Here is an 18,976-nt window from a genome sequence, read left to right as displayed (position 1 = left end):
CTGTGAAGCAAGTGGGATGAGGAAAGCACCGTTAAAGAAGCTTTCCCACGCATCTCTGCTGTCGCAATCCATCCCCGGCTGGCACCTCTCCTTCGTTCCACTTCCACGACTACTTGCCCTGACCTATTTTTGACAGCTTCACGATCCAAATAGTTTGGCAGTGGCATCAACCCAGTGGGAATACGTCATGACGAGTCTTGTTCAAAACAAGAGGACTTTAAATCCATCAGGATGGACTCGGTCTGTTGGTTTCAGTAGGGTTTGGTCACAGTTAAGTGGAGCTCGGACAGACGTAAGTTCTGTCCCATTTCACAAGGAGGCTGCATTGAGAAATCCCTTTTAACTAACTGGAAACTAGGATGTTTGGAATCTGGCTTGCTACTTTTCACCACCTCCTTTCTTACCTGTAGAATCCTGGCCATATGCTATATCCAGTTACCCTGTGATGTAAGAATGCGGGCACATGGGTTAGTAGGAGTTAAGAGCACCCACCCACCCCCAAAATCACGCAAATAGGGATTCTACCACCAACTAAAAGTCTGTTTTAGTATCCAAGTTTGTAGGGGGTAGGCAGAAGCTGGGTTCAAGGAAGCAGACGTTCCCAGGTTCAATCCCCGGCATCTCCAAAAAAGGGTCCAGGCAAATAGGTGTGAAAAACCTGAGCTTGAGACCCTGGAGAGCCGCTGCCAGTCTGAGAAGACAAGACTGACTTTGATGGACCAAGGGTCTGATTCAGTATAAGGCAGCTTCATATGTTCATGACTCAGCCTTCCGAGGTCAGTAAAATGAGTACCCAGCTTGTTGGGGGGTGGGGGGTGGGAGTGTAGATGACCGGGGAAGGCAATGGTAAACCTCCCTGTAAAAAGTCTGCTGTGAAAATGTAGTGATGCGACTTCACCCCAGAGTCGGGAACGACTGGTGCTGGACTACTTTTACTTTTTTTAAGTAGCCCTGGTAGACCCATACACCGCAGCCATATGTCGTGGGTAATGAGTGACTTTTGAAGGAGGAGGGAGAAAGGTATATGATCCTGGCAGGAAGCCATGCCTCACTTAAACCGATGTGTCTGAATGCAGCCATAGCCAGTGCTCCCTCTAAGCTGAGTTAGTTTGCCGTTTTTTAGCCCCCCGACTCGCACATTTTTGTCGTAGCTCAGGAAAAATGGCCCCGGAGCAAACTGGAGAGCCAGTTTGGTGTAGTGGTTAAGTGTGCGGGAGAACAGGGTTTGATTCCCCACTCCTCCACTTGCACCTGCTGGCATGGCCTTGGGTCAGCCATAGCTCTGGCAGAGGTTGTCCTTGAAAGGGCAGCTGCTGGGAGAGCCCTCTCCAGCCCCACCCACCTCACAGGGTGTCTGTTGTGGGGGAGGAAGGTAAAGGAGATTGTGAGCCGCTCTGAGACTCTTCGGAGTGGAGGGCGGGATATAAATCCAATATCTTCATCTACCTCACAGGGTGTCTGTTTTGGGGGAGGAAGGGAAAGGAGATTGTGAGCCGCTCTGAGACTCTTCGGAGTGAAGGGCGGGATATAAACCCAATATCTTCATCTACCTCACAGGGTGTCTGTTGTGGGGGAGGAAGGTAAAGGAGATTGTGAGCCGCTCTGAGACTCTTTGGAGTGGAGGGTGGGATATAAATCCAAAATCTTCATCTACCTCACAGGGTGTCTGTTTTGGGGGAGGAAGGGAAAGGAGATTGTGAGCCGCTCTGAGACTCTTCGGAGTGGAGGGTGGGATATAAATCCAATATCTTCATCTACCTCACAGGGTGTCTGTTTTGGGGGAGGAAGGGAAAGGAGATTGTGAGCCGCTCTGAGACTCTTTGGAGTGGAGGGCGGGATATAAATCCAATATCTTCTTCTACCTCACAGGGTGTCTGTTGTGGGGGAGGAAGGTAAAGGAGATTGTGAGCCGCTCTGAGACTCTTCGGAGTGGAGGGCGGGATATAAATCCAATATCTTCTTCTAATCGATGCAGGAGCTCACAACATTGATGCCAGTAGCTCACAAAGTAGGATTTTTGCTCACAAGACTCCACAGCTTAGAGGGCGTGCTGATCAAGCATGCACGACAGGCACGCATCGAGACCAGGCTTAAGTCTAAAAACTGGTTGAACTGGATGGCTTTCTCTAGCTTAATTGGTTTTTGACTCCTCGGAAGCAAACTAGCTGTGGCTTGTTGCTCATGAGGTGCTGCCCTTCGGTGCACTGTTCTGCTCATTCGTGCATCCCGCCTCTAGGAAACATGGCATGGGTGGGACAGCTCAGTCTTGGGTTTAGCCTTGCCAAAGCTTCTAGAGCAAGGTTCAAAATAATCACTGTTCGCTAATAGTGATGATTCTCATCCCAAGCCAACAAGGCAGGGGCGTGTTTGTAAAATTGACAACAGGTTGGTGGGTGAAGGTTTTGGGGGTTTTTTAAATTATTATCTTCAGGTTGTAGCCCAGACATTGAGGGTCATTGTGCTGCAATGATTAGAATACTAGACGTAAAGTGAAGAGGCAACGGGGAAATTAATTGGATTACCTTGGGCCGGCTGAACTCTCCTTAAATCGTTGGTTATAAGGGTAAGATGGAGTAGCAGAGAACCACTTAAAAACAAGAGTAGCCATGTTGGATCAGGCCAATGGCTCATCCTGTCCAGCATGGTGTCACATAGTGGCCAAAAACCCAGATGCCACCAGGAGGTCCATCAATGGGGCCAGGACACTAGAAGCCCTCCCACTGATGTCCCTCCCAAGCGCCAAGAATACAGAGCATCACTTGCCCCAGACGGAGAGTTCCAACTATACCCTGTGGCTAATAGCCACTGATGGACCTCTGCTCCATATGTTTATCCAATCCCCTCTTGAAGCTGGCTATGCTTGTAGCCGCCACCACCTCCTGTGGCAGTGAATTCCATGTGTTAATCACCCTTTGGGTGAAGAAGGACTTCCTTTTATCCATTCTAACCCAACTGCTCAGCAATTGAATTGAATGCTCATGAGTTCTCATATTGTGAGAAGGGGAGAAAAGGACTTTCTCTACCTTCTCTATCCCATGCATAATCTTGTAAATATCATGTCACCCCTAGGTCGACGTTTCTCCAGGCTAAAGAGCCCCAAGCGTTTTAACCTTTTCTTCATAGGGTCTTTCTTCAACAAAAGCCTTCTTGAGTTCTTGCGGAAAGCTGAACCACTTGGGAAGCTTATTTGAATCTGTGGTGGTGGTGAGTGGCAGTGTAGAAAGTGCTAGTAAGTTATAGACAACATTGGGCAACCCTGGGGCTTTCGAGGCAAGAGGTGTTCAGAGGTGGTTTGCCTTTGTCTGCCTCGGCATAGGAACCCTGGGCTTCCATGTCAGTCTCCCATCCAAGTAGAGATTTAGGGTGACTCCATAGGGTTTCAAAGACAAGAGACATTCAGAGTTGGTTTGTCATTGCCTGCCTCTGAGAAGCAGCCCTGGACTTTTTGGGTGGTTTCTTGTCCAAGTACTAACAAAGGCCGACTGTTTAGCTTCTGAGATCTTATAAGAGCCAGTTTGGTGTAGTGGTTAAGCGTGCAGACTCTTATCTGGGAAAACCGGGTTCGATTCCCCACTCCTCCGCTTGCAGCTGCTGGAATGGCCTTGGGTCAGCCTTAGCTCTCGCAGAGCTGTCCTTGAAAGGGCAGCTTCTGTCAGAGCTCTCTCAGCCCCACCCACCTCACAGGGTGTCTGTTGTGGGGGGGGGGAGGTAAAAGAGATTGTGACCGCTCTGAGATTCAGAGTATAGGGCGGGATATAAATCCAATATCATCATCATCTTATAAGACCAGACTAACCTGGGCCGTCCAGGTCAGGGCATTAGCATCCTTAATGGAAAGGAAGGAAGAAAGGTCCATGTGATTGCTGATGGGTTGGATCCAGTGAATTTCATCTTCTGAGTGCAGTGCTTTGAGTCTCTTTGGACAGGCATGCTCCTTGTATCGGGGGTAAAGCTCCAATGTTAGCTAAACAGGCCTTATTTCTCTCCAGCCTGCTTTTGAGTGCAAGGCCTGATGTTGCCTTATTGCAACAGGCCCGGCCTGCTCTGTGTCTCTGAGTGAAGAGCTCAGCTGTCGATGTAGTGGCATTTACAAACACTGCATTGACTCTGAGAGTGAAAAGAACATCTGCTGGGGATGGCATAAGGTCATGCGCTCTCCGTTTTGAAACCCAGCCTGCGCACAGTGTAGCTGTAACTCATATTTAACACGTTCATGTGGTGGATGCATCTTTTTTTCCCCTTCCAAAAGTGCTTATCTCCACGGTGTCCAATCAGTGTATTAGCATGGTGGTTTACTGCTTCTTTTTGAATCAATGAGATCTGGATATGTATGAGCTTATAACATGCTATTTTTTTAAAACAACTAGAACTTTATGGGAGGTTTTGCAATGTGACCAGAAACTTTGGTGAAAGAGAAAAGCACTTGGCAGCAGTACAAAATCAGAGAAGGGCACAGGCTATTCAGGTTTAGAAGCGGTGGGCTGTGTTACACGGTGCTTGAACGTGTGAAGCTGCTTCTATAGCCAGTTTGGTGTAGTGGTGAAGTGTGCGGACTCTTATCTGGGAGAACCGGGTTTGATTCCCCACTCCTCCACTTGCAGCTGCTGGAATGGCCTTGGGTCAGCCAGAGCTCTCTTATCTGGGAGAACCGGGTTTGATTCCCCACTCCTCCACTTGCAGCTGCTGGGATGGCCTTGGGTCAGCCAGAGCTCTCTTATCTGGGAGAACCGGGTTTGATTCCCCACTCCTCCACTTGCAGCTGCTGGGATGGCCTTGGGTCAGCCATAGCTCTCTTATATGGGAGAACCGGGTTTGATTCCCCACTCCTCCACTTGCAGCTGCTGGAATGGCCTTGGGTCAGCCATAGCTCTCTTATCTGGGAGAACCGGGTTTGATTCCCCACTCCTCCACTTGCACCTGCTGGAATGGCCTTGGGTCAGCCACCGCTCTGGCAGAGGTTGTCCTTGAAAGGGCAGCTGCTGAGAGCCCTCACCCACCTCACAGGGTGTCTGTTGTGGGGGAGGAAGGGAAAGGAGATTGTGAGCTGCTTTGAGACTCTTCGGAGTGGGAGGCGGGATATAAATCCAATATCTTCATCTTCTATTGGTCCATCTAGCTCAGTGCTGTCTGCTCGGACTCTGTCAAATGATTCTAACGGGAGGTTACCTTGAGACGTTCTATGTACAAAGCAGGTGATCTCTTGCTGAGCCACATCCTATCTTTTGTTAACAAAACCTTGTGTTTTATATATGTGTCTTTTTTCCTCTTATGCAATACAATTGGGGCCTAGCGAACCTGTCTGGGCTACATCAATAGGGTTGCCAAGTCCAATTCAAGAAATATCTGGGGATTTTGGGGGTGGAGCCAGGAGAATTTGGGGGTGGAGATAGGAGACATTGTGGTGGAGACAGGAGCAAGGTTATGACAAGCATAATCGAACTCCGAAGGGACCGCACACTTTTTAAATGCCTTCCCTCCATTGGGATAAGGATAGGGGCACCTTCTTTTAGGACTCATAGAATTGGACCCCTGGTCCGATCCTTTTGAAACTTGCGGAGGGTGTTTTGAGGAGAGGCACTGGATGCTATGCTGCAAATTTGGTGCCTCTATCTCAAAATATAGCCCCAAGCCCCATATACCTGTGGATCGATTCTCCATTATACCATATGGGGTGACACAGGAGCAGGTAGGAGCAGCATCCATGTTCCGCTATTCCTGTGCTTCTCACAGCTCTCCACCCCTCCTTCCTTCTCCTCCCCTCCCCACTCCATTGTTCCTGTGCCAGGACACCCCACAGCCCCTTTCCCCCACAATCTCCCCTTCCCTACTAAGCTCAGCTGAGAAAAGAGGGGGGAGGACTTTGAAGAGGAAAAAACAGGAAAACATGTTGAGCACCAAGCTGCCATGAGCTATTCTAAACACCGAGCGGCGAGCACTGCCCTTCCCCAAAAGTGGAGATGGAAGGCACAGCCACACATGTACACTGCGCTGCTCCTTCTCCCTCTTTGAGCTACACTGAAGTGGGATCTTTTTTCCCATTTAAAGGAAACGTCACACATTGTCTTCATAAAGAGCCTGGGTGTCTCCTGGCTATTCCTTGTTAATGGGGGGGGCTTCCTCTTTACAAGGAAGTGGCACAAGATAGGTTTTACACAGGGCTTTTTTTTTGTAGCAGGAACTCCTTTGCATATTAGGCCATACACACCCTGATGTAGCCAATAAAAAGGGCTTACTGTCAGCTCCAGGAGGATTGGCTATATCAGGGGGTGTGGCCTAATATGCAAAGGAGTTCCTGCTACAGAAAAAGCCTGCAGATGTCATCACAGCAGAGTGAACAGAGAAGCGAAGAAACTGATTTCCGGGACTGACACTGTGCCTACTCCTGTGCATTCCCAGGGCCGGCCCAGCCTGGCATCCTAGGTAAGGCTAACTTCTGGTGCGCCCCCAGCCTGCACTGATAACATCACCGAGTCACAGGGGAGTGCCCAATCTGGCACACCCAGAAGGCCGTCACCCTAAGCAATTGCCTTGTTTAGGAGGCCCAACAGACTCTTCTCACTTACATGGATTTTTTTTGGGGGGGGGGGAGGGTGGATTGCATGGGAGAGCCAGTTTGGTGTAGTGGTTAAGTGTGCGGACTCTTATTTGGGAGAACCGGGTTTGATTCCCCACTCCTCCACTTACACCTGCTAGCATGGCCTTGGGTCCACCATAGCTCTGGCAGAGGTTGTCCTTGAAAGGACAGCTGCTGTGAGAGCCCTCTCCAGCCCCACCCACCTCACAGGGTGTCCGTTGTGGGGGAGGAAGGGAAAGGAGATTGTGAGCCGCTCTGAGACTCTTTGGAGTGGAGGGCGGGATATAAATCCAATATCTTCTTCTTCTTCTTGCCTAGTTTGCCTAGCGGCAGGGTCGGCCTGGTGTGTTCCCCACTTTCTAGTCTGTGGAAGGCAACCTTATGGAAGGTCAGCTTCCTTGCTGATAATCAGTTTATGATAGGTGTTTCTCTGTTTGTTCGTACAGACTGAACACAAGGGAAGCAAGCAGGGACATGGGAAGGCACTGCTACGACTAAGGCAGCCTCAGTGGTTCCAAAGCAACAGCCAGTTCCCTGTGGAGATTGTTCTAAGGCCCTGAAACCCGATTTTCTTTCTCCTCACGTTGAGCAGTTATTGGTCCAGGATTCTCAGGCACGATGCTGATCTTGGACTCCACCCTCGCTAGAAGACATATCCTTAATTTCTAGCCATCCTTGATTGCCCATTCATTAGCGTTCATTTTTAATGGCAAAGCAGAAGCCCCAAGAAAGATCTTGACAATCTGGGTTGGTTCCATCCATTATAGTGCTACAGAAATGTGACCCGAGGGGCCATGGGGCTGAGTAATTTTGATGCACGGGCTAATAGCTCTGCGACGTTTTCCTAGGAGTGTACAGTTCCTTAACTGAAAGTCTGTTGTGTCCCATCCAGATGTGTTCTCAGCTGTTTACTGGTTGTGTATATTGCGTTTTAAGGGTCAGACAGAGGTTACATGGAGGATGCCAAGAGTGATGCAGCAGGAGTCTTACATTTAACACCAGGTGATCTCAGCTCCTGGAAACAAGTTTCAAACCGCTAATGTTTAAATGGACTAGATAAAGCGAATAGATCCAAGTCAAATAGGGATATTGGCTGTTTATCTTATTACGTATACTAACCCATCTTCCACTATATTTTAATGTATTATTTTCTTCTAATGGCAAACTATACGATGTTATAACCTCTTGAGAGATTAATGCCCTCCATTTAAACCCACAACTAAGAAGCGAGAATGACACCCAGATTTATGGCACTTCACACCTATGACATGTCTGCTCTTCATCACCCTCCACTGCTGTCACAGCCCAGTTAACAATACCAAACAAACAAACAAACACAGATCTCAATTTGTGATTCGTTTAATCTGCTAAAAACATTCCCAGGACTCTACATACCAACTCACTGCCCACTTTCTCGATATTTAAAGATGGCTTGCCATTCCAGTTTCGTCTGATGAAGTCTGCTTAAGAGCATACGAAAGCTTACATTCTGAATAAAACTTAGTTGGTCTTAAAGGTGACACTTGACTCCTAATTTGTTCTAGATAAAGCAAAAACACTGCAATGGGGCCAAGCATTGTCAAAGTGGCTTCAACTTCAAGGGGTGTGGGGGGAGATTCTTTTGTATTTTGTTGTGTGGCTGGAGCTCTTCAAGAGCTGCCTTGTTAGGAGGCCCAACAGACTCTTCTCACTTACATGGATTTTTTTTGGGGGGGGGGGGAGGGGTGGATTGCATGTCATGCCTGCAGGGGCTGGGGAGAGTAATGTCTCCATAATGGCTAGAGATGGCCCCGAGTTCTGAGACAGTGTGAGCTAGCTCACATTTTTTTAGCCTCTGGCTCACGCATTTTGGTTTGAGCAAACTAATTGATACAGTAGCCAAATTGGTTGCTCACAACTTTAATGGCAGTAGCTCACAAAGCAGAAGTTTTGCTCACAACATTCCATATCTTAGAGGGAGTATTGGTAGTGACTATCTGGAAATGTAAAGCAAATGTTTTGTGTCTCAAGAATTTATTTTATTTATTTTGATGATGATGATGATGATGATATTGGATTTATATCCCGCCCTCCACTCCAAAGAGTCTCAGAGCAGCTCACAATCGCCTTTCCCTTCCTCCCCCACAACAGACACCCTGTGAGGTAGATGAAGATATTGGATTTATATCCCGCCCTCCACTCCGAAGAGTTTCAGAGCGGCTCACAATCTCCTTTCCCTTCCTCCCCCACAACAGACACCCTGTGAGGTAGATGAAGATATTGGATTTATATCCCGCCCTCCACTCCGAAGAGTCTCAGAGCGGCTCACAATCTCCTTTCCCTTCCTCCCCCACAACAGACACCCTGTGAGGTAGATGAAGATAGTGGATTTATATCCCGCCCTCCACTCTGAAGAGTCTCAGAGCGGCTCACAATCTCCTTTCCCTTCCTCCCCCACAACAGACACCCTGTGAGGTAGATGAAGATATTGGATTTATATTCCGCCCTCCACTCTGAAGAGTCTCAGAGCGGCTCACAATCTCCTTTCCCTTCCTCCCCCACAACAGACACCCTGTGAGGTAGATGAAGATATTGGATTTATATCCCGCCCTCCACTCCGAAGAGTTTCAGAGCGGCTCACAATCTCCTTTCCCTTCCTCCCCCACAACAGACACCCTGTGAGGTAGATGAAGATATTGGATTTATATCCCGCCCTCCACTCCGAAGAGTCTCAGAGCAGCTCACAATCTCCTTTCCTTCCTCCCCCACAACAGACACCCTGTGAGGTAGATGAAGATACTGGATTTATATCCCGCCCTCCACTCCGAAGAGTCTCAGAGCGGCTCACAATCTCCTTTACCTTCCTCCCCCACAACAGACATCCTGTGAGGTAGATGAAGATATTGGATTTATATCCCACCCTCCACTCCAAAGAGTCTCAGAGCGGCTCACAATCTCCTTTCCCTTCCTCCCCCACAACAGACACCCTGTGAGGTAGATGAAGATATTGGATTTATATCCCGCCCTCCACTCCGAAGAGTCTCAGAGCGGCTCACAATCTCCTTTCCCTTCCTCCCCCACAACAGACACCCTGTGAGGTAGATGAAGATATTGGATTTATATCCCGCCCTCCACTCCGAAGAGTCTCAGAGCGGCTCACAATCTCCTTTCCTTCCTCCCCCACAACAGACACCCTGTGAGGTAGATGAAGATACTGGATTTATATCCCGCCCTCCACTCCGAAGAGTCTCAGAGCGGCTCACAATCTCCTTTACCTTCCTCCCCCACAACAGACACCCTGTGAGGTAGATGAAGATATTGGATTTATATCCCACCCTCCACTCCAAAGAGTCTCAGAGTGGCTCACAATCTCCTTTCCCTTCCTCCCCCACAACAGACACCCTGTGAGGTGGGTGGGGCTGGAGAGGGCTCTCACAGCAGCTGCCCTTTCAACGACAACCTCTGCCAGAGCTCTGGCTGACCCAAGGCCATTCCAGCAGGTGCAAGTGGAGGAGTGAGGAATCAAAGCAGGCTAAGAAGAATTCATGTTCAGAGTCACTGTTAGTACATTAATTAGCAAGATTTACAGGGATATAGACCAAAATTAGGGTTGATACTTGGTGGGAGATGAGCAAGGAAGAACCGGACTGCTATGCAGAGGAAGGCAATGGCAAACCGCCTCTGATTCTCTTTCCTTGAAAAACCCACAAGGATTTTTCATAGGATTGCCATTATTTGGTTGGGACTCAACAGTACAATTTACCTGCCCTTAAGCAATAAAGATGTGTTTCAGCTGTACAGGGGTTGATTCCATTTAACAGATATACTGAGTCTTCAAAACATGTAGATGCATCGAAAGTATTAATGTTTAAAAGCTGAACGTAATTAAAGTGCTGTGGTTGGCTCAGGGAATTAGGGCCACATTAAGAGAATTAGGGGTGGGGGGGCGGAAATGAAGATTAAAGTCATCCTGGGCATCCTTGTCCTTATAGTTGCCTGTTTTGTACAACTGTCTTCTCTTCGCACTTTGTCCAAAACACCACACCAAACGAAGCAGGGGGGGGAATGTTTTGTCCATTTGACGAGGGCCTACAGAAAAGAAGTGGGAAGGAGGCTCCCTAAACTAAATTCCCAGCTCTGTAAACTCATCCCTCTTGTCAAGGAAAGCTTGCAGGAAAACCGAGGAAGAGCCAAACAACAAAGAGCCTTGGAGCACCCCAGATTTATTGTGACATAACAGTTGTTAGGTTGCTATGGGGTGGGGAAGGTGGGGGGGGGGAAGAGTTCCCTTCCTATACACAGGCTTTGTTTGATCACTTTCAGTGAGGAGAGAAACGGGAGGCTGGTGGTGAATCTTCGCATGAAGAGTGCAGAACCAAGGATTTTGAACCATTCTTTTTTTGTCAAGAAGGGTGTTGCTTCAATTGTTGAAGGAGGGATGGCACTTCTAGCAGTTGTGAGTTTTGTTTTAAAAAGCAGCTCCATCCAACTTTTGGTTGGTGATACGGGATTTGATAAAGACTCAAAAATCCCACCTCTAGAGAAAGTGACTATTTGTCCAGGAATAAATTATATGAATCTCTCTTTGTCTGTGGAAGTGGTATATACTGATGAAGCAGGCTGAAAATTCTTTGTGGCATATTGTATGCCGCCACAAACTAGCTTAAATACCTATGGTGCCACTTCAGGTTTTTGTTTGGGATTTTTTTGCCATTTTTTTTAGAACTGCAGATTTATACCCCGCCCTTCTCTCTGAATCAATGACTCAGAGCGGCTTACAATCTCCTATATCTTCTGCGTATAGGAAGGGAACTCTTCCCCCCCCCCCCCCCCCGTTCCCCACCCCATAGCAACCGAACAACTGTTATGTCACAATAAATCTGTGGTGCTCCAAGGCTCTTTGTTGTTTGGCTCTTCCTCGGTTTTCCTATATCTTCTCCCCCATAATACAGGGGTGGCCAAACTTGCTTAATATAAGAACCGCATAGCATAAATGTCAGATATTGGAAGGAAGAGGTGGAAAGAAAGCAACTTGCTTAATATAAGTCTCTCTCTCGGCTTGACTTCGCGAACGAAGATTTAAGAAGGGTGCAGTAGTCCACGTCTGCTGCAGGCTCGCTGGTGGCTGACAAGACCAATGCGGGACAGGCAGATCCGGCCACATTGGCTGCAGGGAAAAGTCTGATTTGGGGTTGGTGCTGTAGCGGTACGATTCTTCCTCAATCTCCTTTTGTCCTCAAGACCAGCTATGCGTGCGTTCTCAAAGGAAGAGACAGCCTGGTGGATGGTGTGCCTCCATGCTTTGCGATCTGAAGCTAGGTCAGACCACTGGTGATGGTTGATGCAACAGGTGCCAAGGGATTTCTTCAAGGAGTCCTTGTACCTCTTCTTTGGTGCCCCTCTATTTCGATGGCCGGTGGAAAGTTCGCCATACAGAGCAATCTTGGGAAGGCGGTGGTTTTCCATCCTAGAAATATGCCCTGCCCAGCGCAGCTGCGTCTTCAACAGCAGTGCTTCGATGCTTGTAACCTCCGTCCTCTTGAGGACTTCAGTGTTGGTCACAAAGTCACTCCAGTGGACGTTGAGGATGGTGCGAAGGCAGCATTGATGGAAGCGCTTGTGACGGAAAGCAATGGGTTAACCATAAACTGAAGACGCACAGGGCCTGCGTCGGGTGACCTGAGGGTGGGGGCAAAGCGCTCAGAGCTCTCAGGGAGGAAAATTAAAGTAGTTGAGTGAGAGAAACTGCTGAGGCAGTCGTTCAGTGAGTTGGCTTCTGACAGAGAAGGTGCCTGTCAGAGAAGTCTGTCAGTGGGGACCTGACAGAGACTGAGAGGGTCAGTTCAAGCCTGCCAGAGAGGCTGAGAGGACAGCTGATCCTGTGAAGCAGCTTGAGGCGGAGACGGGGAAGTCTTCCAGAGACTGCCAGCTTGACAAAACCAGCCAAGAGGGCTGTGTGTGTGTGTGAGTCAGTTAAGACCGGAATGGTCACAGACACCTAGAGACTACTCTGAAGATCTAGTGAGGAGGTTGAGGGAGTGGATGTGGGTCTGAGACACCAAGAAGGGCTGAGAGGAGAGACTAGACACATCAATCCCAAGAGGCCAGACCTTGGCTAGAGGTGGAGAGTGAGTTAAAGGGAAACTGTGAACTGTGTAACTGTGAGAGACTCAAGAAAAGACAAAGTGATTGTAAAGCCTGAAACAACTGAGCAACGTATTAACCTGTGTAAATATCTCCCATATCCCCAAGTTAAGAACTTTGTGTTACAATAAATCTGTGGTTTAAGTTAAAGTTCTCAAGAGCCTATATTTTGTGGGAAGAACAAACAAAGCTGCTGTGGTCCCATCAAATAAACAAGTAAAATACCCCGAAGAGACTGAAATAAAGAGGTCCAGTGAGGCTGTGAGGCGGGCGCTGCTATAGCGCTCAAGGAGTCGCAGGTGATGACGGTATAAAACCCACAATTCGGAGCCGTAGATGAGGGTTGTCATCACAACCGCTTTGTAAACATTGATCTTTGTGCCTTTTTTCAGATGCTTGTTGCTCCACACTCTTTTGTGCAGTCGGCCAAATGCACGGTTTGCCTTTGCCAGCCTGTTGTCAATCTCCTTGTCGATCTTGGCATCTGAGGAGATGATGCACCCTAGGTAGCTGAACTGCTGGACTGTTAATATAAGTACCACATAGCATAAATGTCAGATATTGGAAGGAAGAGGTGGAAAGAAAGCAACTTGCTTAATATAAGAACCACATAGCATAAATGTCAGATATTGGAAGGGAGAGGTGGAAAGAAAGCAACTTGCTTAATATAAGAACCACATAGCATAAATGTCAGATATTGGAAGGGAGAGGTGGAAAGAAAGCAACTTGCTTACTATAAGAACCACATAGCATAAACGTCAGATATTGGAAGGAAGAGGTGGAAAGAAAGCAACTTCCTTAATATAAGAACCACATAGCATAAATGTCAGGTATTGGAAGGAAGAGGTGGAAAGAAAGCAACTTGCTTAATATAAGAACCACATAGCATAAACGTCAGATATTGGGAGAGGTGGAAAGAAAGCAACTTTAAATACATTCTCCAAGCCACCAGCTGGAGCCAACAGGGTGATGGGGGCTTCAAGAGCTACACAATATGTGTGAAAGAGCCACATGCCGCTCCTGAGCTGCAGTTTGTCCACCCCTGCCATAGTAGTATTATTCAGCTACTTTATAGTACAGATTTTTTTTTTTGGTATGGACATAGGTATTCTGACTGATGATCCTCCCATAATCGTCTTAAAGGAAAAACTGGACAAGAATTGCCTTTGTTGAAGAAGAAGAAGAAGAAGAAGATATTGGATTTATATCCCGCCCTCCACTCCGAAGAGTCTCAGAGCGGCTCACAATCTCCTTTCCCTTCCTCCCCCACAACAGACACCCTATGAGGTGGGTGGGGCGGAGAGGGCTCTCACAGCAGCTGCCCTTTCAAGGACAACCTCTGCCAGAGCTATGGCTGACCCAAGGCCATGCTAGCAGGTGCAAGTGGAGGAGTGGGGAATCAAACCCGGTTCTCCCAGATAAGAGAGCTCTGGCTGACCCAAGGCCATGCCAGCAGGAGCAAGTGGAGGAGTGGGGAATCAAACCCGGTTCTCCCAGATAAGAGAGCTCTGGCTGACCCAAGGCCATTCCAGCAGCTGCAAGTGGAGGAGTGGGGAATCAAACCCGGTTCTCCCAGATAAGAGAGCTCTGGCTGACCCAAGGCCATTCCAGCAGCTACAAGGGGAGGAGTGGGGAATCAAACCCGGTTCTCCCAGATAAGAGAGCTCTGGCTGACCCAAGGCCATTCCAGCAGCTACAAGGGGAGGAGTGGGGAATCAAACCCGGTTCTCCCAGATAAGAGAGCTATGGCTGACCCAAGGCCATTCCAGCAGCTGCAAGTGGAGGAGTGGGGAATCAAACCCGGTTCTCCCAGATAAGAGAGCTCTGGCTGACCCAAGGCCATTCCAGCAGCTGCAAGTGGAGGAGTGGGGAATCAAACCCGGTTCTCCCAGATAAGAGAGCTCTGGCTGACCCAAGGCCATTCCAGCAGCTGCAAGTGGAGGAGTGGGGAATCAAACCCGGTTCTCCCAGATAAGAGAGCTCTGGCTGACCCAAGGCCATTCCAGCAGCTACAAGGGGAGGAGTGGGGAATCAAACCCGGTTCTCCCAGATAAGAGAGCTATGGCTGACCCAAGGCCATTCCAGCAGCTACAAGGGGAGGAGTGGGGAATCAAACCCGGTTCTCCCAGATAAGAGAGCTCTGGCTGACCCAAGGCCATTCCAGCAGCTGCAAGTGGAGGAGTGGGGAATCAAACACGGTTCTCCCAGATAAGAGAGCTCTGGCTGACCCAAGGCCATTCCAGCAGCTGCAAGTGGAGGAGTGGGGAATCAAACCCGGTTCTCCCAGATAAGAGAGCTATGGCTGACCCAAGGCCATTCCAGCAGCTGCAAGGGGAGGAGTGGGGAATCAAACCCGGTTCTCCCAGATAAGAGAGCTCTGGCTGACCCAAGGCCATGCCAGCAGGAGCAAGGGGAGGAGTGGGGAATCAAACCCGGTTCTCCCAGATAAGAGAGCTCTGGCTGACCCAAGGCCATGCCAGCAGGAGCAAGGGGAGGAGTGGGGAATCAAACCCAGTTCTCCCAGACAAGAGAGCTCTGGCTGACCCAAGGCCATGCCAGCAGGAGCAAGGGGAGGAGTGGGGAATCAAACCCAGTTCTCCCAGACAAGAGAGCTATGGCTGACCCAAGACCATGCCAGCAGGAGCAAGGGGAGGAGTGGGGAATCAAACCCAGTTCTCCCAGATAAGAGAGCTCTGGCTGACCCAAGGCCATGCCAGCAGGAGCAAGGGGAGGAATGGGGAATCAAACCCGGTTCTCCCAGATAAGAGAGCTCTGGCTGACCCAAGGCCATGCCAGCAGGAGCAAGGGGAGGAGTGGGGAATCAAACCCAGTTCTCCCAGATAAGAGAGCTCTGGCTGACCCAAGGCCATGCCAGCAGGAGCAAGGGGAGGAGTGGGGAATCAAACCCGGTTCTCCCAGATAAGAGAGCTCTGGCTGACCCAAGGCCATGCCAGCAGGAGCAAGGGGAGGAGTGGGGAATCAAACCCAGTTCTCCCAGATAAGAGAGCTCTGGCTGACCCAAGGCCATTCCAGCAGCTGCAAGGGGAGGAGTGGGGAATCAAACCCGGTTCTCCCAGATAAGAGAGCTCTGGCTGACCCAAGGCCATGCCAGCAGGAGCAAGGGGAGGAGTGGGGAATCAAACCCGGTTCTCCCAGACAAGAGAGCTCTGGCTGACCCAAGGCCATGCCAGCAGGAGCAAGGGGAGGAGTGGGGAATCAAACCCAGTTCTCCCAGACAAGAGAGCTCTGGCTGACCCAAGGCCATGCCAGCAGGAGCAAGGGGAGGAGTGGGGAATCAAACCCAGTTCTCCCAGACAAGAGAGCTCTGGCTGACCCAAGACCATGCCAGCAGGAGCAAGTGGAGGAGTGGGGAATCAAACCCGGTTCTCCCAGATAAGAGAGCTCTGGCTGACCCAAGGCCATTCCAGCAGGAGCAAGGGGAGGAGTGGGGAATCAAACCCGGTTCTCCCGGATAAGAGTCCGCACACTTCACCACTACACCAAACTGGCTCTTGAAGATTGTTCTGTCATGCTGGTGCCTCATCCATACAAGCCGTGTTAGGGGAAGGTGGGTTAACGTGCTGGTCTGAAGCAAAAGAACAAAGTTTGAGTCCAGTGGCACCTTAAATGTTTGGGGTTAAGAAGGGTACATCCTTGCCCACTCAGGTGATGCCAGTCACTTGCCTACTAGGACCCATGGCGTTCCGTACTCAGGCTCTGTATGAGGAATGAAGCAGAAGAGGGAACAAATGAATAAAGACATTTTTAAAAGGGGGAGGGAAAACAGAGGGCAGCCAAACGAGAGACGGGAGAAAGTCCTTCCTGAAGCCACAGGGGTCTACTTAGTTTCAGGTGAGTCTTGTGCAATGTTCCCTCTAAGCTGCAGAGTCTTGTGAGCAAAAGTTCTACTTTGTGAGCTACTGGCCTCAAAGTTGTGAACTACTGCATATATTAGTGTGTTCTGGGGTCATCCTTCCTGAGCTCAGTAAAAAATGTGTGAGCTGAAGGCTAAAAATCTGTGAGCTAGCTCACACTAACTCAGCTTAGAGGGAACACTGGTCTTGTGTTCAGTTAGCAGGACCAAGTTTGAGTCCACTGGGGCACCCTGAAGACCACAGCTTTATTCAAGGTATGAGCTTTTGTGTGCATGCACATGAATTAAACTTTGTTGAAGAAGCGTGCCTGCATACAAAAGCTCACACGTTGTTGGTCTTCAAGGAGCTGCTGAACTCAGACTTGGATCTGCTCAAATGTTCTTGGATGCTGCTCCTCGGGTGCAAGGGAGAAGAAATGGGAGTCTTGTTATTGGAGACCTACCCAAGTGGACAGCCGTTTTGGTCTGAACGAAGCCGTAGAACAAAGTAGGAGTCAAGTGGCACCTTTAAAACCAACAAAAGTTTCATTCAGACCTTAAGTTTTCGTGTGCTAGAAGCATACTTCATCAGACAATAGGATGGAACAGTCCTAAATACAGAGAGAGTGAACAGTGAATTAGTATACAAAATCATGGAAATGTCTGTGAGCAGATTAAAAGAAGCACAATTTGGGCTCCGGTGATTGTTAGTTTATGTTAACTGGGCTGCATCAACAAGGTGGCAATAGAAGTCAGAATAGCAGATTGATGTCTATGTGAAGTGCCATAAATAAGAGTCTGTTGTGATGTATGTTGTCGAGTCCGACTCTTTGCGATCCCATGGACAAAGTCACGCCAGGCCCTCTTGTCTTCCACCATCCTCTGAAGTCTGCTCAAATTCGTGTTTGTTTCATCAGTAACACTGTCCAGCCATCTCATCTTTTGCTGTCCCCTTCTTCTTTTGCCTTCTGTCTTTCCTAGCATCAGGATCTTCTCCAGGGAGTGCTCCCATCTCATTTGGTGGCCAAAGGATTTGAGTTTCAGCTTCAGCATCTGACCTTCCAGTGAACAGTCTGGGTTGATTTCCCTTAGGACTGACTGATTTGATCTTCTTGTCCTCTTTCACCCTCAACAAGAGGTTCTTTAGGTCCTCCTAATTTTCTGCCATTAAGAGTAGTGTCATCTGCATATCTGAGGTTGTTAATGTTATTCCTGGCAATCTTAATTCCGGTTTGTGCTTCATCCAGGCCAGCATTCCGCATGATGTACTCTGCATGTAAATTAAATAAGCAGGCTGACAATATACATCCTTGTCAAACTCCTTTTCCTATTCTAAACCAATCAGTTGTTCCATATCCTGTTCTGACAGTTGCTTCGTGAACCTTTTACAGGTTTCTCAGGAGACATGGTATGTTAGCTCTGGGTTTAAAATGAGGGCATTAGTTTCTCAAGGAATTAGCGAAAAAAAGGAAGGCGAGGAAACAGCGATACTGAGAGACAGAGATCCCATTTAGCTGAATCCTTGAAGAGGCAGAAGGCAGCAAGAGGAGGACGAAGCGAAGTGAAAATTAGAAGTCAGCATGAAGTGTTCTTGGATGCTGCTCCTCAGGTGCAAGGGAGAAGAAATGGGAGTCTTATTATTGGAGACCTATCCAAGTGGGCAGCCGTTTTGGTCTGAACGAAGCAGCAGAACAAATTAGGAGCCAAGTGGCACCTTTAAGACCAACAAAGTTTTATTCAGACCTTAAGCTTTGGTGTGCTGGAAGCACACTTCATCAGACCATAGGATGGAACAGTCCTAAATACAGAGAGAGCAGACAGTGAATTAGTATGCAACATCATAGAAATGTCTGTGAGCAGATTTTAAAAAAGCACAATTTGGGCTCTGGTGACTGTTCATGTTAACCGGGCTGCATCAGCAAGGGGTCAACAGAAGTCAGAACAGCAGACTGATGTCTATGTGAAGTGCCATAAATAAGAGCCCGTTGTGATGCCGGGTTCAATCCCCGGCATCTCCAACTAAAAAGGGTCCAGGCAAAGAAGTGTGAAAAACCTCCACTTGAGACCCTGGAGAGCCGCTGCCAGTCTGAGAATACTGACTTTGATGGACCCAGGAGGGTCTGATTCAGTAGAAGGCAGCTTCAGATGTTCATATGTAAGCAGAAGGTCCCAGGTTCAATCCCTGGCATCTCCAAAAAAGGGTCCAGGCAAAGAGGTGTGAAAAGCCTCAGCTTGAGACCCTGGAGAGCCGCTGCCAGTCTGAGAAGACAATACTGACTTTGATGGACCCAGGAGGGTCTGATTCAGTAGAAGGCAGCTTCAGATGTTCATATGTAAGCAGAAGGTCCCAGGTTCAATCCCTGGCATCTCCAACTAAAAAGGGTCCAGGCAAAGAGGTGTGAAAAGCCTCAGCTTGAGACCCTGGA

The sequence above is a fragment of the Heteronotia binoei genome, chromosome 11, assembly GCF_032191835.1.
Source record: "Heteronotia binoei isolate CCM8104 ecotype False Entrance Well chromosome 11, APGP_CSIRO_Hbin_v1, whole genome shotgun sequence".
Lineage (NCBI taxonomy): Eukaryota > Metazoa > Chordata > Lepidosauria > Squamata > Gekkonidae > Heteronotia > Heteronotia binoei.
Note: the sequence above shows the minus strand (reverse complement) of the source record.